The 26248-nt window shown below is 36.4% G+C and overlaps 1 protein-coding gene across 4 annotated transcripts in view; it reads right to left on the bottom strand.

Moving 5' to 3' along the window:
- The window catches only part of LOC131694164 (endothelial zinc finger protein induced by tumor necrosis factor alpha), a 146980-nt gene extending 122874 nt beyond the window's left edge, over positions 1 to 24106 (bottom strand). For all 4 annotated transcript variants that reach the window (XM_058982639.1, XM_058982640.1, XM_058982641.1 and 1 more), the window contains exon 1: positions 22833 to 24106. The gene's annotated coding sequence lies outside the window, so the exon portion shown is untranslated. The remainder of the gene's footprint in view (positions 1 to 22832) is intronic.
- Positions 24107 to 26248: the final 2142 nt, after the last annotated feature.

Below are 26248 nucleotides of genomic sequence, written 5' to 3'. Positions count from 1 at the left end.
CCGAGCACCAGTCTATATCTTTATAGCACTAGTAAATAACATTAGCAGTTATATCACTGATTTCATGCCGTGTGAACATGCAATGTAAGTGGTACAGTTAATCACTAAAAGGAAATGGATTTAAAAAATCCAGATTTATAAAATGCAAGCCTTTTATATTTTTTACTGGTACCTAAGCTGCCCATAACAGCATAAGAGTTCCATGTTGAAAAACAGCAAGCCGAGAAAAACGCTGTTCAAGATTGTCCCATCCATTGAGCCAAATGGATGGGACAACCATGTTTTGGTATTTTTTTTTATATTTTCTGAACAAACCCGGTAATCTTATTTGTGCAGTGTGATTCAGTGGTGATACAGAATACAATCCAACGGATAACTCATTTTCGACAAAAATCCACATAGGACTCTTATGCGTTTACGGGCAGTAAGGATATCGACAATATGAAAAAAAATGGCTACAGCAAGTTTAGTGCCATTATTTTTTGCTCGGATCTTTCAAAATTCGCTTGGGCAAGTCTCCCCAGGCCTTGGTCGTCTCCCCGCAGTGGGGAAACTTAACCAAAAAAAAACGATCTCAGAAAAACTTTTATAACTTTTAAAAAAGAAAACCAAAAACTCTGCAAAAAATCATGAATACGCATTACACGGTAATCACAGCAAACTTTATTATAACTATGAAGTACGCATTTTGGAGGGAAAGTGGGACTACCCATGAAATGAAAATATTGTTTTTACTCTCTCTTGTGTAAACAGAATGTACGTCAGAATCTGCATACTTTCTACTCAACACAACAAAGTAAAAAATGCATAGTTTTGACTCTTTCAACAAAGTATAAAATGGGTAATTTGTACTCATGTCTGCAAAGCTAAATGTATAGTTTTTACTTTCTTGAAGAAGTAGAAAATACCTATTTGTTAATTCTTAGAAGAAGTCAGTAATGCGTAAATAAAATTTTTGTTCTTCAATTTCTTTTAGAGAAGTAAAAAAATACATAAACATTGATTTATCTAATTTATTTAAATACAGTCAGTTTTTAGGGGCTATGCGCCGAAATCGACTCACGCATTATGTAGGCTAAGAGTCGGGAGCTGTTATTTCTAACTTTGTAACACTAAACTTGATCATAATTGGGATTCATGCGTTCGTATGTCTGTTGAATATAAAAAGTTAAGAAACTTGATATTTTAAAGAAATTTACCAGAAGGAAGCATACGTACCATAGCTCTAATATATGATTTATAATGAGGTTTAGATTTTTGTCCATATTTCTCTTCCTTCGACAAATAATCGCGGAAGTAAAAGAGAAATGTTGTTTGCAACACGAACACTTATTTGAAAATGGCCTCACGTCGAAGTGTAAAATTTCTTTTCTCTGTGGGATATACTTTTACGCATTTTTCTTCGTTGTTGACATTCTCGAAAATGCATAAAACATACTCTTCGTTCATAACTAAAATCTAATCACTTTTTGACGTATAAATGATATTCTCAAAAATGTGTGAAACATAGTCATAAAAGAGGTAGTCTAGATTTACCGTGTATACTACTGTACATTACGTTTTATTGATTTTTGAAGGATCAAGTTTCCCCATATTCCCCTATATGAGAAAGGCAAAGGGATCATCCATAAATGACGTAGCATTATATGGGGGAGGGGGGAGTTTTGTATTTTGTGATGATGTGTGACGACAGGGGGGGTAGGGGGTCATGTCATGCTACGTAGCTTTTTTAAAGGGGAATAGAATAGAATTTTTAAAAAAATTACGTGGAAAAGGGGGGGGCAGAGTTACCGTCAAGCTACGTAATTACCAGGGGGTATTTAGAGGTTTGTGACGAAATGCTACGATGGGGGAGGGGGGTGTTACAAATCACTCAAAAAATGCTACGTCATTTATGGATCATCCCAAAAAGGAAAAATTGACTCACTCTCAGTCGTTAATAAAAAAAAGGAAAACAAATGAATAATGTTCATAAAATTGTGAACTAGTTCACAGACATAACTGCGATAGCTGAATCCATGTCTAAAGTTATAGAAAAAAAAGAATATTAAATTTTTCACAATTAAGAGCGTCATGTGGGCATTACGAACATATGAACACAAAATTGAACACGGAATTTTGCGTAACCTAAAAACGTGATCGTTTCATAATTCACGATAAGTGATTTACGAATTTTAGAGCATTTTTTCCGAGTCGCCTTACACCATCATTATAAGCAATATTACCGCTCAATGGATTGCCTACGATTTACGATTGACAAACAGTGCCAAATTTAACGATTTCCAATCTTTCTTTGACGATCCACACGGAAACGCGAAATATGTTGAGGTAGGGTCCCAGATGATGCTCAGAACAAGTCGACGCATCTCATGCCGTGTTTGTGCACTTGGGCATTCTACGTCTTAACATCAGACACAGTCAACCCACACCAAGCAGAATAAAACAGTCACCCTCATTCCTCTCATTCTCTTTAGCCACAAAACGCACACGGAAACAAAAAACTACCTAAAATTGAGTTCCTTTGACTCAATCTCGTGGTATCGTGGGGGAACTTAAAATTAGGTAAACCGTGTTGAAGGTAGTTTCCATTTAACCACGGCAAAAATTACAACTCATTGATAGGTTTTTTATACTCAAATTTAAGTTGAATTTACCTAATTTTGAGTTCACCCCAAACAACTCAAAAGTAACTTCCCCCACGGAAGATCTCGACTGAGTCGAACCTCTCGTTTTGTTTTTGACAACACTAATAAGTGCGAAAGCGACGCACAACTCAAAAGTAAGTTAAAAGAACTTTTCTGCAGGTTGTTTTATTTAACCGTGCACGCACAAAAAATAAAACAGGTTAACCGAATCGGAATTGACGCGACAAGTCGTGACGTTGATAATTGAAGTTTCTTTTGATTCATGCATACAAGAGTAGCAATTTTCTCAATCAGCGTTAATTTATGATAATACGGTAAAAGTATGATTTCCTGCTCTCCTGTACAGTGTGCAGTTACAGCGAATTTAAAAATTTTGCAATGAGTAGAAAAAATCATAGGACGTAAGGTGAAACGTAAAAACAAAGAAACACGCCATTAATAATCAACATCCGGCTCTCTATCAGAGAGCACTACCTTTGTGTGCCTGTGTTGACGATGCTCACTGATGCACTCAATGATGAGTGTTGGGAGAGCGCGAATTTTCTCACTTTCTAATCATGGGGTGGATCGCCCCCACTCAAAAAAAAATAGATAAAGAATTGAGTGGCTTGATCATCTTTGTCGAACGGCATATACACGATGCGTTTTATCGAACAATCAGGTGCACGTTTCACATCGAACCGACTTACAGTGGAGCATTGAATACATCAAATCTGATCAAAATTGTTTGAAGGTTTTCGCTCAACAAAACACTTATAAATTAGTAAAAAGTGTATTGGAGGGTTCAGAGAGAAAACTTATTCGAATCAATCCACCCTAAAGTGATGTTTTACTTTTTTCGATATTCAATTCATGTGTTTGATGAAATATGTAAATAATTAAAATTACGTGGATAGTTCTGAAATAAAATATGTATGGATTAATCTACCTAAAAGATATATACTGCTTTTCGTATCACTTGCAAGATAGATTCTACAAAAATAACAAGGCTCCAGAGGAGTAAGTTTCTGTTGTTATTTAATTTCTATAAAAAAAATTTAGTGCTTCAGATGCACTCTTTGTGACATGATGCACGAGACAGCAGCATTCCCAAAAGCCAGTTATCGGCTTTAGCCCTTTTGAGCAGCGAAAGCTAATTCTTCAATAGAATTTCATATTTATTTGATTCTTTCCTTCTCACCGGAGAAGGTGATAATATTTTAATTTCGTGGAAATCAATAAAAGCATCAAAATATACACATAGTTTCAAAGAAAAGCGGCAAAGAAGTACAATAGGCTTATTTTTTCGTGTTTTGCAATAGCGACAGCAAGGCTGCGAGCGCAAAGAGTATACCGTGATAAACTCATACGCTCATTCTCCGGCGGTTTTATTTATCTGGAAAAATAAAACGTTGTATTTATCCGGAGAATTTGTGTGAGTGCCAAAAACTTTTCGTGTGAAAATGTGAGTTTTTTTTTGTCGCAGTAGCAAATTATCCGGACGCATTTACTCATATGAGCGATAAATGCAATGCCTGGTGTGTTTCAATACGAAATCGGAAAAATACGGTGGATTTTTTAAATTCCTTCTAAAAGAATTGTATAGGTTTTGCTCAAACTTGGAAAACTGTTTCCGAAACCCGAAGGGCCAATCTCATATATCAATCGACTCAACTCGACAAATTGGGACAATGTCTGTATGTGTATGTCTGTATGTATGTACACTAATGTCATGCAATTATCTCAGCAATGGCTGAATCGATCTTAACGAAACCAGTTTCAAGCAAAAAGCCTGACGTCACTAACGCTTAATTTGATGCTATTACTTTTGTTTTTGGATATATTGTTTACTTTCTGAAATATTGGTGATTTTGTCAAAACACGACATGCTTTAAGCGTACAGCTTTCAAACAACGCAATTCAGTCATGCAAATATTTAGGAGACTCATGAAAAAACATTTGTATCAAGTTATAGATTGTCCAAATCCGTTTACGAACGGCGGAGATATTAAACAATTTATGTGTTTATTCCCCCTTTAATGAGACCGTCACAAAAAGAGTATTGCTTTACTAGTATTTTAGAAGCGAAACTAAACCGATTTTGAAAATCGTTGTATGAAAACAAAACAAACATGGAATTCGATTCCGAAATTATTTTGTGGCATTACTCAATAATAAATGAACTATTTCTCAAAAATTATTATTGAACCTCACTTCAAAGACAAGAAAAAAACGTAAGTTCACTTTGAAGTGAAATGTTTTTTCCAAAGTTGATGTATTTACCACTTGGATTAAGCGTTGGATTCGGCCGCGGGTAGATATTGGATGGTATAGGAATACACAGATCACCAAAAAGCCACCTAATAGTAAGATACTATATTTCTCATATAATTCATACTCATATTATAGACATGGCATCATGGAGAGAAACTATATTTTTTTGATCCAGAAATTCTAGTGATAATTAGCCTTCTTTTGCAAGATTTTGGTTATACTGGTAATGGTGCAAGAATTACCAGTTGCATTATTATCCATGTTATAATAAGGATGTAAAGAATCAAAATACCGCATAACGCTAGTTTCCAAAAAAGGTTATGAAAGAAAGTATTTTCTAGGTTCTGTTTAGCTCGCTGAGCACGAAAACTTTTTTTTCTTTTTTTTTTTCAAAAAAGATTTCATCGCAAAAACAATTTTTTCGTTATTGGGCAATATCTCGCGAGAAAATTTTCCTATTAATGCCCAGTTTAAAAGGTATTCATATGACTTTTCTTTTCTTTCGAACTGTGAATTTGGCACGTAGCTGGTTTTTTTAATTTTGTACAGAGCCGTAACAATCCTGTTTTGCGTGAGGAGGCTTTTTTATTAAACTTAACGTATATTTAAAGCAAGGGACTGGAGAAAAAAAGGTATTTTTAATATTTAGAGCCACAGTACTCAAGACGATACGGACTCCTGCGGTAGAGCACTAGGTTACGTCGTCAATAAACTCTAAGCTTGCTCATATGACCGTTTCCACGCTGTTCTAAACTTTCTTCCTTCATCGTCTCGCTCATTACAAGATAAAAACAAAAAAATGATTCACTCTTAGTCGTTAAGAAACAGGAAAAAAGAGACCCACCCCTTGGTCGGCAGTTGCTACATGATTTGGTATTTAATGTGGATGAAGCGGTTGCGCAATGTCGCGAAACGGATTCAATGTCGTGCCCCAGGAACCCAAAGCTGCAGTATTCTTTTAAGTTGACCTGTGAACTTCAGGTCATGAATGGTAACGTGCTCCCAATTCACCTGGAATTTGTGCAAAACCTGGAAGTATTCTGTGTTGCAGTGGCAACCGTAAGATGTTTACGATACCGACTTACACCTAGAGGCGACCCGTCTCAACATGACCGGAAAAAGCAAATACCTCCAGTGTAGCGGAGATTCGAGAGTCGGATCTCACACAACTCAGCCGCTATCATTGTATCTACTGAGCTTCGCATGCTGGGAGCTTGCCAGCTGACGAAAAAACACGACACACTAATACAGTATCTTATCCAAATGATTAAGGCGTTAAACTTCTATGACCAAATCAGCCACAAGAAGCCCAATTTCAGCGAAGATCTACCGGATATCAGCGATGTTATAGCTTTTGAACCAGTATTTGGGAGGTCCCCGTGCAATATCGCGAAGGGCAACAATGGCTTAGGCGCTAGGAGAAATGAACAGGCGAAGAAATCGACGAGATGTCATCTGTCAGCTGTCAGATGAACGCGAGGATACGCAGTATCTTAGAAATTGGGTGTTACACGAACCCCGTTTATCGCCAGATTTTATAACCCGTGGTACCACAATTCTCAACCTCCATCAGGGCGATTGGTCGGGACTGGAGACTGCGACGAAGGTGAGATGATTCGGGACACTATTCGCGGCGAATCATATCAGTATATCGGATTCCTGCAGCTCCCCGGAACTCGCCACACCGACATCAAACTAAAGCTCCGAAATAACGTTCTTGAACCAAGTGAACTGTATCTTGAAGTCTTTCTTGAACGCGTGAAGTAAAGTCAGAGAAATCAACACGTTGGCTGTCCCCGTGTTAACCTACAGTTTCGGCATCATCAAATAGAGTTGGTCAGTTCAGCTCTGGAAAATCTCGAGAGAAAATTGAGGAAGGCGTTATAACCAGCGGCAATGCGCCATCCTCAGTCGGCGCTGGAAAAATTCACATTGTCACGGAATTAAGGAGGACAAGAAAAACATCCAGGCTATATGTGTAGCGCAGGTGCTACAGCTACAAGAAAACTTTGTAGAAAATACCAGCCGACATGGAGTATATCAAACAATTTGTGCTACGGACCGCAATTACAGCGCAAGCGAACTACAATCTTAAATGTAATTTGCAGACTACAGAGGAAAAGATTGCAGAGTGGAAGTAGATAGCTGTGCACGGTGCCTATCCACACCAGTTGAAGCAGCCATACATCGACAAGACTGCATCTATTTTTTGAACAACTTGTGTTCTCATTCGGCCCTTCGTTATGCAATTTCGGGTCGATACTAATTACCACAGTATAAACTATACAAATGGATCTCTTGATTTTTATTTGATTATTCTTTAATTTCGTTCGGCGCAAAACACGTGGGGGCAAAGCCCCCTCTTGCCCCTTAGGTTGCTACGGCTCTGATTTTGTATACTAGTGTACAGTAGAGTCAATCGCAGAAACAAATTTAATGGCACAGCCTACTTGCCAAATAAAATATTGTTTTGTCCCGAGGAAATTAGTTTGTGTTATGAGAAAGCTATAACCAAGGCTATAACTATAATTTATGTATAACTCCTGGTATCGCCTGAAGTTGGAGGTGTATCCCATCGAAATGTTGCACTATGGGGAGATATATGACCAAAAATCGAAAAATATGTTAACTCCAATGAAATGTAAGTCTATACTGAGTGTTTGATACACTATAATTAAGGAAAACTTTGGACATCCCAGAAAAAAAAATATTTAAGTTAGCTGGGTAATAAGGAAGCTTGAAGATGAAAATTTTGTAAAGAGACATTCCACGTGCGTTTTTTAAACTCTTCGTATTTCTATTGAATTTTGAATGCAGCATATCTTCAAATATGTCGTTTGAAAACTAATAATACCTGTTTTGTGTTGATATTACAGCAAACGAATGTTCAATGTATTTCAACTTTTATGAAAAATAGCGGATCAAATTCTAAAAAAAATTCAACAATTAGCTCCGGAAAAAATTCCCAAAGATCTTCCGAACACTCGTATACTGCAAGTTTGATGTTTATTCTAACTAATAGCGAAGGCTTCAGTTGTCCATATTTGCTCTGGATACACCTTTCGTTTGAGTGCTCCGTATTCTACAAGTAAATTAGCGAGGATTACAATCAGAGCTTATGCGTTGGACAAATAATTGATCTGACTACGTTTTTGCCATACACATTATTGTATAGCATTAAATGACAACGATTTGCATTGAAAATCCCAAGGTAATAATCATAATCAATGTGATTAATACACATTTATTGGTAAAAAAAGCCTTGTTTTTTTAAGGATATTCAAGTCTCAAAAGTGGTTTATATATCCATGAACTTTTTTAATGGTCACTTGCTTTTTCAAGCATTTAAAAAATATTATATTAGTTCGAACCATTTCGTTTTCATTGTACTGATTTGTAAAGACTGAATAATCATATCTCCGGCACAAGAGTTCCGAATGAAACGATTCTCAAGCTGTAAAGATTAACGGCATTGCACTACAAATTTTCTCTCAGTTTACTATGACCATTTGCGCGTTAAAATACTGAACCTGAAAATTCTATTCGGCCCAAAAATTATTTTTTGAAAATAGTGCAATTGGTATCGTGTCTAAATTATTTAATTGCTAGTTAGGGATGATCCATAAATGACGTAGCATTTTTTGAGTGATTTTAAACACCCCCCTCCTCCATCGTAGCATTTCGTCACAAACCTCTAAATACCCCCTGGTAATTACGTAGCTTGACGGTAACTCTGCCCCCCCCCTTTCCCCGTAAATTTTTTAAAAATTCCCCTTTAAAAAAGCTACGTAGCATGACATGACCCCCTACCCCCCCCCCTGTCGTCACACATCATCACAAAATACAAAACTCCCCCCTCCTCCATATCATGCTACGTCATTTATGGATGATCCCTTAAACAGATGAAGATTTATAAATCGAACAAAACTTCAGTTTTTCGTTCGAATATGGCATGGTGTAAAACTGCATTGTAAAACTTCAAATATGGTTTTGAAAGATTTGCATAAGAAAAGAATATAGTGAATGTAAGAAAAAAAATAAATGAACAAAAAAATTATGCTAAATATCTATAAATTATAATAATACTGTCTTGTTTTAATTATATAATAAAAATTCATACGTTTTTCCCAATTTTATTTCAGAACCCTGTATTCCGTATAACGGCATATTTTCGTTCATGTAAGTACATATTCGCATATCAAAATCTATAAAAGAACGCGTATTGAAAAATGCTGTTCACGGTGTTGCATTGTTCTATATTATCACAAAAAAATGAATCACATTAACCTTTCAACGCCAGTTGATTCATTCGCAAATGGAAATATTTAAAAAGACGCTGGACATTTTTGAGACACGTCCTTTTAAAGACATTTAGACACTACGTTTGGCAATTTACAAGCACATATCGACTACACAATGAATGATTACGGCATTCCCTCACAAATAAAGTTGAATACTAGTAAATATACTACATTATAGGGTGATATTATTTCACGCTGTTTTCTTTTTTTTAATAATAAGCTTAAGGCTACGGGCATCTATATAAATGTGAAAGGATAACAGTCATGCAAATATTTAGGAGACTCATGAAAAAACATTTGTATCAAGTTATAGATTGTCCAAATCCGTTTACGAACGGCGGAGATATTAAACAATTTATGTGTTTATTCCCCCTTTAATGAGACCGTCACAAAAAGAGTATTGCTTTACTAGTATTTTAGAAGCGAAACTAAACCGATTTTGAAAATCGTTGTATGAAAACAAAACAAACATGGAATTCGATTCCGAAATTATTTTGTGGCATTACTCAATAATAAATGAACTATTTCTCAAAAATTATTATTGAACCTCACTTCAAAGACAAGAAAAAAAACGTAAGTTCACTTTGAAGTGAAATGTTTTTTCCAAAGTTGATGTATTTACCACTTGGATTAAGCGTTGGATTCGGCCGCGGGTAGATATTGGATGGTATAGGAATACACAGATCACCAAAAAGCCACCTAATAGTAAGATACTATATTTCTCATATAATTCATACTCATATTATAGACATGGCATCATGGAGAGAAACTATATTTTTTTGATCCAGAAATTCTAGTGATAATTAGCCTTCTTTTGCAAGATTTTGGTTATACTGGTAATGGTGCAAGAATTACCAGTTGCATTATTATCCATGTTATAATAAGGATGTAAAGAATCAAAATACCGCATAACGCTAGTTTCCAAAAAAGGTTATGAAAGAAAGTATTTTCTAGGTTCTGTTTAGCTCGCTGAGCACGAAAACTTTTTTTTCTTTTTTTTTTTCAAAAAAGATTTCATCGCAAAAACAATTTTTTCGTTATTGGGCAATATCTCGCGAGAAAATTTTCCTATTAATGCCCAGTTTAAAAGGTATTCATATGACTTTTCTTTTCTTTCGAACTGTGAATTTGGCACGTAGCTGGTTTTTTTAATTTTGTACAGAGCCGTAACAATCCTGTTTTGCGTGAGGAGGCTTTTTTATTAAACTTAACGTATATTTAAAGCAAGGGACTGGAGAAAAAAAGGTATTTTTAATATTTAGAGCCACAGTACTCAAGACGATACGGACTCCTGCGGTAGAGCACTAGGTTACGTCGTCAATAAACTCTAAGCTTGCTCATATGACCGTTTCCACGCTGTTCTAAACTTTCTTCCTTCATCGTCTCGCTCATTACAAGATAAAAACAAAAAAATGATTCACTCTTAGTCGTTAAGAAACAGGAAAAAAGAGACCCACCCCTTGGTCGGCAGTTGCTACATGATTTGGTATTTAATGTGGATGAAGCGGTTGCGCAATGTCGCGAAACGGATTCAATGTCGTGCCCCAGGAACCCAAAGCTGCAGTATTCTTTTAAGTTGACCTGTGAACTTCAGGTCATGAATGGTAACGTGCTCCCAATTCACCTGGAATTTGTGCAAAACCTGGAAGTATTCTGTGTTGCAGTGGCAACCGTAAGATGTTTACGATACCGACTTACACCTAGAGGCGACCCGTCTCAACATGACCGGAAAAAGCAAATACCTCCAGTGTAGCGGAGATTCGAGAGTCGGATCTCACACAACTCAGCCGCTATCATTGTATCTACTGAGCTTCGCATGCTGGGAGCTTGCCAGCTGACGAAAAAACACGACACACTAATACAGTATCTTATCCAAATGATTAAGGCGTTAAACTTCTATGACCAAATCAGCCACAAGAAGCCCAATTTCAGCGAAGATCTACCGGATATCAGCGATGTTATAGCTTTTGAACCAGTATTTGGGAGGTCCCCGTGCAATATCGCGAAGGGCAACAATGGCTTAGGCGCTAGGAGAAATGAACAGGCGAAGAAATCGACGAGATGTCATCTGTCAGCTGTCAGATGAACGCGAGGATACGCAGTATCTTAGAAATTGGGTGTTACACGAACCCCGTTTATCGCCAGATTTTATAACCCGTGGTACCACAATTCTCAACCTCCATCAGGGCGATTGGTCGGGACTGGAGACTGCGACGAAGGTGAGATGATTCGGGACACTATTCGCGGCGAATCATATCAGTATATCGGATTCCTGCAGCTCCCCGGAACTCGCCACACCGACATCAAACTAAAGCTCCGAAATAACGTTCTTGAACCAAGTGAACTGTATCTTGAAGTCTTTCTTGAACGCGTGAAGTAAAGTCAGAGAAATCAACACGTTGGCTGTCCCCGTGTTAACCTACAGTTTCGGCATCATCAAATAGAGTTGGTCAGTTCAGCTCTGGAAAATCTCGAGAGAAAATTGAGGAAGGCGTTATAACCAGCGGCAATGCGCCATCCTCAGTCGGCGCTGGAAAAATTCACATTGTCACGGAATTAAGGAGGACAAGAAAAACATCCAGGCTATATGTGTAGCGCAGGTGCTACAGCTACAAGAAAACTTTGTAGAAAATACCAGCCGACATGGAGTATATCAAACAATTTGTGCTACGGACCGCAATTACAGCGCAAGCGAACTACAATCTTAAATGTAATTTGCAGACTACAGAGGAAAAGATTGCAGAGTGGAAGTAGATAGCTGTGCACGGTGCCTATCCACACCAGTTGAAGCAGCCATACATCGACAAGACTGCATCTATTTTTTGAACAACTTGTGTTCTCATTCGGCCCTTCGTTATGCAATTTCGGGTCGATACTAATTACCACAGTATAAACTATACAAATGGATCTCTTGATTTTTATTTGATTATTCTTTAATTTCGTTCGGCGCAAAACACGTGGGGGGCAAAGCCCCCTCTTGCCCCTTAGGTTGCTACGGCTCTGATTTTGTATACTAGTGTACAGTAGAGTCAATCGCAGAAACAAATTTAATGGCACAGCCTACTTGCCAAATAAAATATTGTTTTGTCCCGAGGAAATTAGTTTGTGTTATGAGAAAGCTATAACCAAGGCTATAACTATAATTTATGTATAACTCCTGGTATCGCCTGAAGTTGGAGGTGTATCCCATCGAAATGTTGCACTATGGGGAGATATATGACCAAAAATCGAAAAATATGTTAACTCCAATGAAATGTAAGTCTATACTGAGTGTTTGATACACTATAATTAAGGAAAACTTTGGACATCCCAGAAAAAAAAAATATTTAAGTTAGCTGGGTAATAAGGAAGCTTGAAGATGAAAATTTTGTAAAGAGACATTCCACGTGCGTTTTTTAAACTCTTCGTATTTCTATTGAATTTTGAATGCAGCATATCTTCAAATATGTCGTTTGAAAACTAATAATACCTGTTTTGTGTTGATATTACAGCAAACGAATATTCAATGTATTTCAACTTTTATGAAAAATAGCGGATCAAATTCTAAAAAAAATTCAACAATTAGCTCCGGAAAAAATTCCCAAAGATCTTCCGAACACTCGTATACTGCAAGTTTGATGTTTATTCTAACTAATAGCGAAGGCTTCAGTTGTCCATATTTGCTCTGGATACACCTTTCGTTTGAGTGCTCCGTATTCTACAAGTAAATTAGCGAGGATTACAATCAGAGCTTATGCGTTGGACAAATAATTGATCTGACTACGTTTTTGCCATACACATTATTGTATAGCATTAAATGACAACGATTTGCATTGAAAATCCCAAGGTAATAATCATAATCAATGTGATTAATACACATTTATTGGTAAAAAAGCCTTGTTTTTTTAAGGATATTCAAGTCTCAAAAGTGGTTTATATATCCATGAACTTTTTTAATGGTCACTTGCTTTTTCAAGCATTTAAAAAATATTATATTAGTTCGAACCATTTCGTTTTCATTGTACTGATTTGTAAAGACTGAATAATCATATCTCCGGCACAAGAGTTCCGAATGAAACGATTCTCAAGCTGTAAAGATTAACGGCATTGCACTACAAATTTTCTCTCAGTTTACTATGACCATTTGCGCGTTAAAATACTGAACCTGAAAATTCTATTCGGCCCAAAAATTATTTTTTGAAAATAGTGCAATTGGTATCGTGTCTAAATTATTTAATTGCTAGTTAGGGATGATCCATAAATGACGTAGCATTTTTTGAGTGATTTTAAACACCCCCCTCCTCCATCGTAGCATTTCGTCACAAACCTCTAAATACCCCCTGGTAATTACGTAGCTTGACGGTAACTCTGCCCCCCCCCTTTCCCCGTAAATTTTTTAAAAATTCCCCTTTAAAAAAGCTACGTAGCATGACATGACCCCCTACCCCCCCCTGTCGTCACACATCATCACAAAATACAAAACTCCCCCCTCCTCCATATCATGCTACGTCATTTATGGATGATCCCTTAAACAGATGAAGATTTATAAATCGAACAAAACTTCAGTTTTTCGTTCGAATATGGCATGGTGTAAAACTGCATTGTAAAACTTCAAATATGGTTTTGAAAGATTTGCATAAGAAAAGAATATAGTGAATGTAAGAAAAAAAATAAATGAACAAAAAAATTATGCTAAATATCTATAAATTATAATAATACTGTCTTGTTTTAATTATATAATAAAAATTCAAACGTTTTTCCCAATTTTATTTTAGAACCCTGTATTCCGTATAACGGCATATTTTCGTTCATGTAAGTACATATTCGCATATCAAAATCTATAAAAGAACGCGTATTGAAAAATGCTGTTCACGGTGTTGCATTGTTCTATATTATCACAAAAAATGAATCACATTAACCTTTCAACGCCAGTTGATTCATTCGCAAATGGAAATATTTAAAAAGACGCTGGACATTTTTGAGACACGTCCTTTTAAAGACATTTAGACACTACGTTTGGCAATTTACAAGCACATATCGACTACACAATGAATGATTACGGCATTCCCTCACAAATAAAGTTGAATACTAGTAAATATACTACATTATAGGGTGATATTATTTCACGCTGTTTTCTTTTTTTTAATAATAAGCTTAAGGCTACGGGCATCTATATAAATGTGAAAGGATAACACCAGTAACAATTCACGGGGTCCATTCATCATACATTTGCGGTGGTTTGACAATGCGACCATTTCGCGTACGAGATTTCCATCAGGGGCGGATCAGAATAAAATTTTGAAAAGGGTTTGAAATTTCGATTTTAAAATCTACATATTTATTACACTGCTCGGAGATAAACGGAATATTGTCACATCTGATTTCAGTAGGGTAACCATATCGACAAAAGATGTTATCAAAAGTTTTTACTACTTGGCTAGCAGACTTATCCCTCAACATTTTCGCACATAGCAGACCAGAATAAGCAAGAAAATTGAATCCACCATATTCAAAAATATTCATCGTAACTTTATGAAAAGGATACTCGGGCTTACTATCTTGCATCAGAGGCTCTTGCTGATTGTTTCATTCCGAGGGATTGCCCTTCTTATGACCATTCTCAGGGATGAACCGTTTCAACATCAAATTTTGGTCTTGTCAAACTGCAAATGACGTGAAAACCCAAGATGATACTACATAAGGTGTAAGCATACGTAAAGCGAGAGTTTTGGTTTTACGATTGACAAGATCGACATTGCAAAAATACTACTTTAATCCCCAAATAAAGCGATTATTAAAAACGAAATTGATTCCAACATAAATTTTTGAATATAGAAACTAGTGCTTTCAGCCTTTTTGAGGTGCTCAAGGCTTTTGCCACCAATAATATTATTGTACACACATACATACATCTTATGTAGATTATCTTTAATCTGTTTTGCATCTGTCAAATCTGCGATTCTTCGTATTCTTATGCGGATACGCTCTTCTTCCCTTTGAGGCAGACCCTCGTTTTGTTCATAAGCGAATATAATAGCTATAAGCCCATTCTCTATCTGTGCCCACTTTGCTTCATTTTTGGTTATACAACGGGATACATAAGTTTGCAACAAGTTTCTGAGTTCCTCATTCTGAGCTGCGGTCCACTGCTAGACCGCATCCTTTCGTATTATCTCAGGCATCATCAAATTTTCCGGACAAATTGGGTATGAACTTTGCCAAATACTTGAACAGTCCTAGTAACCTCATACCTCATTACGTTTGAAAGACACACTTAATTTTTTCTGCCGAATCTCAGCTTTCTTCGCATATTTTGCCGAAATCTCAACAGCTGAGACCTCAGCAAACAATTTTTATGGTGAGTCTCAGTAAACGTGATGTTTAATAGCTGAGACTCGGAAAATATTTTACCGAAAATCAGCAAACAATCTCACTTTACTGAGATTTTAGTTTCTAAATTTACTGACTACACTGCTGTTGGGAAATTACCGAGCCGAATTGAGTGTGTATTATTTGGGCGAATAGTACTATTTGAAATAATATGCCCCATTAATCTGATCTCGGAACTTTGATATTGAATTTTGCTGTCGTTGAACCAAATGCTAAACTTCATTACTCTTTCCAAAACGTACACAGAAAAAAATATTTTGCTATTTTAAGTTTATTTTCATGTACATATTTGGAGCATGAATATAAATGTAAAATTAAGTTCCACAACAAATCCACACGACTTGTCGTGCTTTCTTCAACGAATTTTATTATAGTGGATTGAAAATTACAGTTTCTTTAAACGGAAAACCAATGCACTTCAATGTATCTTTATACGCATATTGCTGTAAAATGAATGATATGTAATAATACACGAATGAAAGTGTAAAATTGCATGCTTTTTGATGCTCCAATTGAGTGCATTGATTTTAACGTAATTTTCTATCAAAGTTCTGATTCAATCTTTGTATGTTTACATTCGTATTGATTTACATGTCGTTTAAATTTCATTATTTTTTGTGTGCAGGGTTCTATCGTGTTCTTCGTTATCCTTGCCCGAAATTGTAAGGTCATCAAAATAGACTTCAACCCAGAGTCGACGCGTGGTTCCACCGTCAGCCTGTTCAATACCACAAAGTCCTTCAAAATCGTCGATTCTAATATCGGACTAATAAGACCAACGAAAGATGTTCGTCGGACGGGTTTTTTTCTGATCGCAGAAGTCGAGCAAAACAAATTTGGTGTCAAAACCCATTGGTGAATCGTCAAACAAACATCTTGTGGAATACCAATTCAACGCAGAAATAAAGCAAACAAAAACTTCCGTGTATGCAACTAATTGCTTCGCTTTGAAAAGATTTCTCATGTTAAATTTAAACAACACAATCATGTCTAAAGGCATTATTGAATACTCATAAATCATGTTGAAAGATAGGTTGATACATTCATTACCCTATTTAAAATCAATTATTAATTCTACCAAATAGGATAAAAATTTAAATGTTTTATATGCAATTCAATGAATCCAGAAAAAAGAATTCCTCGTGAAATGTCGTAAGAAAGAGACTTTTAACATTATTAAAATAGAACGCGAAACGAGTCGAACAAAATCTTTTTTGAAGTTATGTCCATTTTACATTTTAGTATACATGTTTTCAATATGTAAATGCAAATAACCAACGATTTCTGCGAAGCAAAAACAGATGGTTCATTATTATCGTTGAACCAACCAAATCCATATGCGCTTATAACTAGTGTGTCCCAAGGGCAGAAAGACCTGGTTAGACTAGCCAAGAAAACAAGCATTTGACCGACAGCTACGAACGTACGGTGCAGCTGCGAAACGAAACGTGTTTGAAATTTATAAAGTGCTCCCGTTTCGCACACAGAGCTCTAACGAGCATATGGACATCCCTACAATGCACGCTGGTTCAATATTTCATTTGAACCGGTGCAAAAGAGAATAGAAAAGCCGTCGTCTATGCACTATGCATATTATTATTTTGTATCTCGAGCTAAATTGGCTAATTATGATATTGTCGAGATTTAAAACCACTTCTGTAATCAATCATAACCCTCAGATTTCTTTTCAAATTGAGCTCGCTTTTGTAGAGATGTACTGTAATAATGGTCTTTATTTAATAGGAAGCGAAGTTGAAATTGATTTAATGTCTATGAAACTTAGAACTGCTCACCAAAAATGCATAACTTTCAACATTTACTAAAAATGTTTTTGCCTTTCTCATTCACTCTAAAATTCGTCAATCTAATCCCGAACCGAAAGGCCGAGTGTCATATGCCAATCGACTCAGTTCGTCGAGATCGGAAAATGTCTGTGTGTGTATGTATGTGTGTGTATGTGGAAAAATGTGACCTCTGTTTCTCAGAGATGGCTGACCCATTTGCACAAAGTTAGTCTCAAATGAAAGGTACAACCTTCCCATCGGCTGCTATTGAATTTTTTATTGCTTGGACTTCCGGTTCCGGAGTTACGAGATGAAGAGTGCAATCACATAGCAAATTCCCATATAAACTGAAATGAAAAATTTTCAAAATCAAATTTGTATTTTTAATGCCAAATGACTTTAAAATGCATGAAACATTGAGATTTGATGTAAACTCGAAAAAAATAATGTTTGACAAAAATTGACTTTTTTGGACTTTGGTACATTTTTGCCTTTCTCATATAGAAAGGTTATGCAATCACTCTAAAAATCGTCAATCATACCGGCCCGGAGGGAGTATGCCGTGAGGGGTTGCTACTTTAAAATTAAAACTAGTTTAAAATTTCTTAACAAGTTGCAGGACCCGGACCTCTCGGATCTTTCTCCATGATCCGCCGCTGGTTTCAAGCGATGTTTCAGTATCACATAGTATCTCAAGATCGTGGCTGTCGATCCATTGTATGTATGTGCAAATCGTACTGAACATGTATTTGATTGATTGTATTGATTTTAGTTGTATGACCAATTATATGTTTAGGTCAAATGTTCAAAAACAGTAATTTAAGGTCAAGATAGCATCATTTTGAAACCGCCAATTTCGGAGGTTTAGTATCTTGGATGAGTTTTACAAACGTTAAACAGCGCATCATTTGATAAAATTTTTTTGACGGTATTTATGGTGAATTTTCTCAGGTTAATATTCATGACTACAATAAAGTCTCAACAAATTCGCTAACGACACGAACTCTGTTACTATTTTCTGAAAAATTAATTCTGCATAATTTTAAAACTTCAAAAATTACGGTTTGGGAATTATGCCGTTGGGACAGTGAGCTCGATTTTCACCAAACCCCCACCAAACCGAATTTCTGGCTACGCCGCTGACTTCAAGTAAGTAGCAACAAATTCGTTCTACACTCGTTCACAAGAAACTTCTTCGAATGCTGAATATCTATTATACATTGAAACCCCGATTTTATCAGCCAAATATGAACATATGTTTGATGGGCTCTAGCAATCGAACAAGACTGAATTCGAGTAAATCCTTTCTTGAACATGTTTTCCTTACCATGAAGATGGAAATATGCAAAAATAAAAAGTTCATCATAATCAGAAATAGTTATCAGACTACATCAAGGGACGAGAAGAGTATTTTAACAGATTTAGTTTATTATAAAGAAAAAAAAATGCCCGATTTAGTCAATGTCCCCATTTTGTCAGCCCAAAATACACCAAGAGACTGATAAAAATGGGCTTTATTGTATGTATTATTCACCGTGTTTCACATTAATAGGTACATTTCATTTTTTAGGATTTTTTTATTACATCGAACTACAACAATTTTTAGGTAGTTTTCAAGGGGTTATTTTATAGACTTCTTCCAAAATTTGGCGAACCTATTCCAATTCGTATACCAATTAATTGGTATACTAAAGGGCAGATAGAAAAAATACTGAAATTTTCAGCTTTTATCCTACGCAATATTACGAAAGCTTATTAAACAATTTTTCCTAATAAGTTTGTGAAAATTATAAACTATTTGAAATTTTTTAATAGTTTTATTTTTTATTTAACCGTGATTTTTTAATTAGTAGTGACCATCGCTTCACAACGTAGTCTATTTTTCATGGCTTGCGGTAAGCACGATCTCTCTAATTGCTGAACTGAAAATTATGGAATAGAAATTAATTTTTAGTATTCTTCACAGATTTAACTCGCCGCGCAGATAGCTCTGAATTAGACCCACTGGTTCCCTAAGACGATTTCGCTAGATTTTCAGAGCACTGTGCACTCAGTGCATTAACGCAAGTGACGGAAGGTTATCGAAAAGTTTCGTGAAAATGAAAATTCCAGTAATGATGATGATTTTCCCAAACGGTTCGTTTTCGAGAGGTTTTTATTTGTTCTTCGGCATTAGGATTAGCGATAATAATTCAAATCAAGGATACTACTGGGAAGTCACCTTTAGAAAAAGTCGATGTTGAAGTAAAATTTGGAACTATGCACGCATGCACTTCAGAGATAGCGTGATATCAGGAGCTGCGATTTCATTTCAACGCTTTTTTTGTGGAAAGGGCGATACTTACAAATGTAAACATAAAGCTTTTTTCATACATGCAAATGAGGGCTTTGAAACGGAACAAATTAACCTAAAAATTTGGGTTCTACGATATTGCTTTCTTAAACTACAGCAAAAAATACAACGGGCGAAACTGTATTTAAAGTTTCGCCTTCCACGCTCCATGCAAACAAACAGGGCGATACTTTTTTTGCTAGCAGTTTAGAGGCGAAACTGTTTTTTCGTATTTTTTTAGGATTATCAAGCTGATACCAGCTGTAAATAGTAACAATGATCGCCATTGAAAAAAAAAAACCCGGACGAAATCGGTGGTGTAAAACGGTAGTTATTGTAAAAAAACGTAAGGGCGATACTTCAATGCTGATAGGTGGGACCAAAAAAGTAAACAATCGCCAAAGGAGCGATACTATCATTTTGTCAATTTCAATAGCAAAAACAAATTTTAATTTAATAATTTCAAATACTTTATGAAGTTTTGGGTCTCGATCACTTAATTATGCAATCTAGACACACATAGTTCTTAAATAGGAAAAAAAACCAAGTCTGGAAATATTCACTGTTGATTTTCTTTGAATGGTATCACTGCTAGTATCGCCCTTTTCAAGAAAAAGCGTTGATTTTTTAGTTCTCAGTTGCGTTGGAAATTTGAGTAAAGTATAAACATCAAATCGATTAAAAAAAATCGATTTTTTTGGCTCAGTACAATATATAACCCCTTTAGGAAAATTCAGTTTTCCCACCACAATACATTGACTGAGGAATTTAGATATTTTCTTAACAGAGCATTAGCAATGATTCGTTTGAATGTCTATTTTATGGGCCATTTTTCGCTTTCCCATTGATTTGGTTTGAGATTTCTAGCACTGATGTTGTCCTATGCTGATTTGAGCGATTCTCTGAGTCCTGTCACTATCCCATGTAGTATGTGTTATCAAAAACATCGCGAAGCATTAAGTTCTAAATGTTCTCAAACGATATAATATCCGAAGAGAGTGATAAGAGTTATAAGAAATGTCTCATCACATTGTTAGGTGGATTAAAAGCGTTTTAATTTAAGCGTACGAAATTTTTTGCACGAGATATTTTCATTCTCAAAACCATTTTAAGCGGTGATTTTATTTTTTCCATAATCTTTGATACATTCTTTGGTGGAATTGAAAAATCACTGCATTTGGCTCATTTTTTGAAACCCCTGGGTTATAATGGGTTAATCACTCTGATGACAGCCGGTTCAATCTGACATTTGCATGCTGGATCAATTTGACACGCGTTATTTTTTTCCGCATGTCCCGTCACAGTAAAAACGAAGAAAATAATAAGTATATTATACATTTCTTTTGTTTGCAGTTTTACCTGCGAATTTTTTTTTTTGGATTTGTACCCCAGTGCAACATTCTAAGGTAAGAAAAGTAGAACGAAATCGCTTGGAAGTGATTTTGTGTTCGTTCGGTATTTTTCAAAATTTTGCTGTCCCGTATATGTATTTTCGATTGATTGACACCGGTGTAGTGGAGTGCACCGAAACTGCACCATTTTTGCACTTTCTAGCAGAAGTGCAGAAAATTGGGTATGTTCCATTGACACTTCTGCTAGAAAGTGCAAAACCAGTGCACTCCACTATACCGGTGCACATCAATCGAAAATCTCAATAGTATATTTAACAGGAAATCGAAGCTAATCTCTTAGTAGGTCGTTTCTCCTGTTGTGTTATGTGTTAGTAGGCAAAAATATTGCGAGAATAGTGTAATTTGACGTAGTGATTTTGTCGTCACATCCTAATTATTTTGCGCGAATCAAACCCAGGGATGCCACATTGAAATCTGTGTTTCTATCAAAAAAAAATCTTTTTACCATCTGTGATGACTAAAACTGGAAAAAATCTGCAAAAATCTGTGATAAATTTCCAAAAAATCTGTGATAAATCACAATATTTCCAAAAATCTGTGAAAATCTGTGAAATTTTCAACAAAATGCCAAAAATCTGTCATCTGTGAAAAAGAATCTGTGATTAAAAATTATGAAAAAAAATCTGTGACATTACAGAAAAATCTGTGAAGATGGTAACCATGATCAAACCACCAAAAATACACCCACTTAGCATCCACAGCGCCATCTGAACTTGACTAGTTGCTGCAACGATTTCACTGATTGTGGATTGTGGATGGAGGAGTATTCTTCGCAGAAATGACATCAATTAATGAATTCAGAGCAACACGCCGGTGAGATCGTTTTGTGTTGTTCTTCAATTATATGTTTTACCATATTGTAAATACGTGCCAGAATCAAAAATATTATTTTTCATTCTACAAGTGCGAATATATTGCACATATCCAATTGATACGTGGATGTATTCTCGCGGGGCTTATTGTATATGAAGACGGTCTAAGAATGTACGTGTAGGAACAGGCATTCTTGAAATGGGTCGTTGGATGAACAGTGGAGCTATCGCCTTTCATTTACAGGGTTAAACATGTGTACATCTATGGATAATAAACAATTTATCAATAAATAGATGTAGATAAGTTTCTTCCATAAAAGCACTGCCGGTCAGTGGGATTGTAAAAACACACACACGTGATTAACCCTAGAACGTTGCACTGGGGTACAAATGTGCCAAATATAGACTTTGTAAATTAATTCCTCGTTTTAGAGAGAGAGAAATGTAATATGTAAACGCAAATTATTACCTACTATCTTTATAGTTCGCAGTTCCGATTTCTCGAAAATTTCAAAATAGCGCGGTTACTAAACGTTAATAACATAATTCCATATCAACATTTGAATAGGGCTAATAAGATTTGTAAACAAACTTTTGTTTTTGCTGATTTCTCCTAATTTGTTATCATTTCAACACAGAAAACATTTGAAATTGATTCTACCAAGAATAAAGATGTTGATTCATGTGTATTTTTCATGAAATTCAACTCGGTAGCAGAATAATGAGCGAAATAAGTTTGTTTACAAAAGTCTCATTAGCCTTTTTGAATTACTATTGAATTGTTTTCATACAAGTCTAAACAAACATATGATTACGGCGTAAAAGCCAACTGTCAAAATTCTCTTTAAAGGGGGATTCCGAACAAACCGTTACTAGCCGTCTTCTGTTGAATACTTGCGTATTAAAATGCAAATATTTTCTTACCTTCGTCCACCGTCCCACAAATACTTATCGCCAGCTGATTTGTCTTCTCGAAATACAAAATGAAATCGATAATTTCTCGCTCTGCTTCACTGTTTCACGACAGTGTTGATATATGTACTGATGCATTTATTTATAAGAATTGAAGTTTTTGCTTGGTTCCACACTACCACTTTAAATTTATTGTGCAAGAGTAAACTGAACTTTTTTCTTGATTACGATTTTGTTCCTTTATCCAAAGTTGTTATAATATGTAGTTTACAATAATACACTAGACATTTATACACTGTACATATTTATTTTTTTACAAATTTCATACGATATTTTTCAATTTTGCATAATTTTTCATTTTGTCCGAAGTACATTAATTTTGTTCGCAGAAATGATCAACTGCTGAACTAAACAAAATCACCCAAACAGGTCCCGCTTTTTGTTAGAAAGTCCAAAATTTGTCCGAAACTACACAACTGAGAACTAAAAACCAACGCAACTCGCCGCTTCTTCAATTCACATTTTTCTTACACATTTTTAGTCAACAAAGAATGACATTTTTTGTTTCCATGTAAACCGAGGTAAATTTTTAATCCATATTTGCAGGAGCTGTCCTTCTTCTGCACCGATACATCGAGTCCTTTCGCTTCTCGCCAACGCTTTTCTCTCACATTTTCAAGGACTTTGTGAGTGCGATATGTTTGTTCGTGGTGTCGCTATGATCTGGGTGCGCGATTGCAAATTTCAGCATCCATGTCCAAAAGTTAGACAGGTAAATTTTCACTTTTTTCTTGGCGGTCAGTTCCTTGTCGATTAATTCCAATACCGGATGGAATAGGCAGCTGGCAGTTCTCACTTCTTCGTTATATCGGTTAGGTAGAAGTGTGGGAGGATCACAACCCCTTTCGGTTTTCCTTACCGTGGATAATCACAAATACTATTTTTTTTTACTCCTGCTGTCTTTCATTGGCCTCGAAATGCGACATAAAGAAAGTCGTGCATTCTCGAACAAAAGAAAATCACTTTCCGAAACTTTTCACTTCCAAGATTCTTGTTTGTCGTTCTTAGTGAAAATCCGCTTTGTGCATCAGTCACGTTGGAAAAACAAGGGCAAAATACTACACATACGACGGCGGCTGCGATGGTGAGGAAGCTGTCTCAAGTACACAAAAGAGGATACAGGGAAAACTCAGAGTAGTATTACCAACTCTTAGCTCTTTTTTTGCAATAAATTGGTTTGGCGCACATTGAGAACAAAATCAAAATGTTTCTGCGGAGACCGGCGACCGAACGGATAAAGAGTACATTATAAACTGTGTTTCTGTTTTCTATTTTAATATTGGCATAGTCGTTTTGGAGCAGTGGTGGAGCATCAAGCATCCCGCGTGAGAACATGCAGCAAGGTTCACACAAACATGAGCGCGAAATGTTGGAGCACGAGTCTCCTTCTCCTGAAGAGTGCGACAGGTCGTGGTTGTCCCTTGCTTTGCGCCATGGCACTCACTGCTGGGGAATTTGTTGGGAAGGACATGGCTTGATTGGATGCGTATTGAGATCCATTTCGGTGTTATTGCTTTGTGATAGCACATCATAATTCATAGCACAATGCCTTTCACCCAAATATACAGGAAAATACAATTAACACTCAGACGAATATGAGTGTTTTTCTAATTCTAACGCGCTTCTTGATGCGTGAGCTTAATGACGGGTGTTATTGCAGTGCGCATATAATAAAATAATTAAACAGCGATTTTTTTATTCAATTCATTTGTTTGGTAAGGCACGTTGGCGTTGGCTTGAAGGTGCCTTTTTTCTGTTTTACATTTCGAATTTCTTAAATTAGGGGATGTGTATTTAATTATTATTTTTTTATAATCAAACTAAAGAAATTTTACAGCTAACTTATACATATACAAGAGGGGATAATATAATATTCGTAAGATTAGGGGTGAGATGTCATTTAGTGTGTTTTATATAGTAATGCACTTTACGATTTTTAACAGAGGAATTATTGGAGCAATTAATTACTAACTTAGCGAAATATTTTAAAACATTAAAACTAGGAATAACTAGAGGGAATGATTCAATTTTATTAGGATTAAGGGGGAGTGGCGAATCAGGGCTATTTTTAAATAGTGGTACTGTAGGGCATTTCTTAACGAGATTATATAATGAGCAACTACAACTTGAAAAGACAGGGGGTACATACGATTTGGGAACATATTCAGGTCCTACATCTGTGTATTAGAGACAGGGGAGAGAGGGTGTACAAAGCTGACAGGAGAGAGAAATATATTAGTTTTCAGTTTCCGGTATCGGGAATCAACGGTAAGGATTACAAACTCGGGCGATTTTCATCAGGATGCATTATGTATTGGAACGCCGGGCGGTTTTCTTCGAGCCGACAAGGGTTCCTCCAGACAATTTCGTAGCACGGTTCAGATGCGGATCGGCAACACACCGCATTGTAGGTCTCGTGTTTGTTGGGTCATTCGCCAGAGATGTTTTGTGTCGTCTTGGAGTCGCATCAAACCATCGTTGGTGTACGGTAGGCGGAAGAGGGCACTTCTGAGAATGATAAGAAAAATAATATGGGCAGTTAAATCTGAATATTGATGGTTTTTAGGAAGGTGTATACGAGGGACGTATAAAGGAGATGGCGGCTTACCAGTAAATCTCGAACCGGGCCTTGGGCGATCTTCTTCGGGACCGAAGGGAATACAATAGTTGAGATCTGGCAGAACAGTACTCGGCACATGTCCAGTCCATATACTCAATATCGTGATAACCGTTGCTACAAGCGCAGATACCGCTATTTGCGAACCCAATATCATGGAGATGAGCGTCTAGCGTGCAGTGATTGGACATGAGCCGAGACATCACACGAATGAAATCCCGACCCACATCCATTCCTCTGAACCAAGGTTTCGGGATGATAGACTGTAGCCATCGTCCTAACTCTTCATTGCTTCAAGATGTTTGCCAACTTTCTAGCGTCCTCCGACGAGAGATATTGAAAAATTCATGGAAGAAGATTGGTCTATCGTAGATGTCACCTTCTAAGCGCCCCGGAGAGCTTCTATTGAGCTGAGGCTATCCGAGATGATAAGGTAATGATCGGTGGGAAAGTATCAATAATCCCAAAGGTATACTGAATGGCAGCAACTTCTGCGACGTAAACTGAAGCAGGATTATTGAGTTTGAATGAGGCGGTGAGGTTTAGATTTAATATATCGAAGCCAGTAGAGCCGTCTAGGCTTGAACCGTCGGTGTAAAACATTTTGTTGCAGTCGACTTCTCGAAATTTACTATGAAAGATGCTTGGGTTCACTTGCGGACGCCCGCATGAGTCGAGTGAATGCAACCCAAAGCAATACACAAACAACAAAATTGGTTTCACTCCAGTTTGATGAAATGTAAGTTCGCAT

Source organism: Topomyia yanbarensis, chromosome 3 (genome assembly GCF_030247195.1).
Source record: "Topomyia yanbarensis strain Yona2022 chromosome 3, ASM3024719v1, whole genome shotgun sequence".
NCBI lineage: Eukaryota > Metazoa > Arthropoda > Insecta > Diptera > Culicidae > Topomyia > Topomyia yanbarensis.
The sequence above is the reverse complement of the archived record's forward strand: the minus strand, read 5'-3'. Positions and strand labels throughout refer to the sequence as shown.